The following is a 773-nucleotide window of genomic DNA, read 5'->3' as shown; positions in this document are numbered from 1 at the left end:
CCAATCACCGGGAACCACTCAATTTAAATGAGATAAATCTCTGGCAGAAGCAGGCACCCACACGGAGAACAGCATTTTAGTGAAGGAAGCACAAATCATCTAAACGGGTCGCACCGATTTTTATGAATATATGAGGCCTTACGTACAATGCCTAACTTCCGTGAAGCATTTGCTGAAACTTTCATTAGATATTCCTACAAAGTAAGGTGCGAGTCAAAATCTCCACTACAAATACTAAAACCCAGCATGGACATGGATACATCCATCAAGGCTAACACACACACACACACAAAAAATAAGATTAAAAGCAAGAATCATTCAGACATAAATGAGGCCAGTTGATCTTTATTTTAAAGTTGATCGATCATCCAATAATTTACATTTCTGGAATCGATCGTAAAATACAATCCACTGAAAGCATAACCAGAGAGCCACGAACCAGTTGTTCCTACTTACCATAATTCTTGCCGTATGTAATTTGTTGATACGCGTGAACAACTCTGCCTTCAACCAACCTGCAATGGAGAATGAGAAATGAAAATATGTTCGACTTCATGCAAAGTAAGGTGCCATCAGTAATTTAACAAATTTATCAAACTTTATATATAAATATATATATATATATATATATATATAATATATAATATATATATATATATATGAGCGACATAGCTCATCCATATAATTAGAACAGAAGTCCTATTACCTCATCAAACTAGTAAATACAACTTGCCCTAATTTTCCATCTTCTCTCTCTCTCTCTCTCTCTCTCT

General features: G+C 35.1%; 1 long non-coding RNA gene across 1 annotated transcript in view; it reads right to left on the bottom strand.

Annotated features, from left to right (window-relative positions):
• Nucleotides 1-518, bottom strand: part of LOC135208214 (uncharacterized) — a 128,144-nt gene extending 127,626 nt beyond the window's left edge. Inside the window, exon 1 of the long non-coding RNA XR_010313131.1 lies at nt 457-518. This is a non-coding gene — a long non-coding RNA (uncharacterized LOC135208214). The remainder of the gene's footprint in view (nt 1-456) is intronic.
• Nucleotides 519-773: the final 255 nt, after the last annotated feature.

The sequence above is a fragment of the Macrobrachium nipponense genome, chromosome 35, assembly GCF_015104395.2.
Source record: "Macrobrachium nipponense isolate FS-2020 chromosome 35, ASM1510439v2, whole genome shotgun sequence".
NCBI lineage: Eukaryota > Metazoa > Arthropoda > Malacostraca > Decapoda > Palaemonidae > Macrobrachium > Macrobrachium nipponense.
This window is presented reverse-complemented; position numbering and strand designations above follow the sequence as displayed.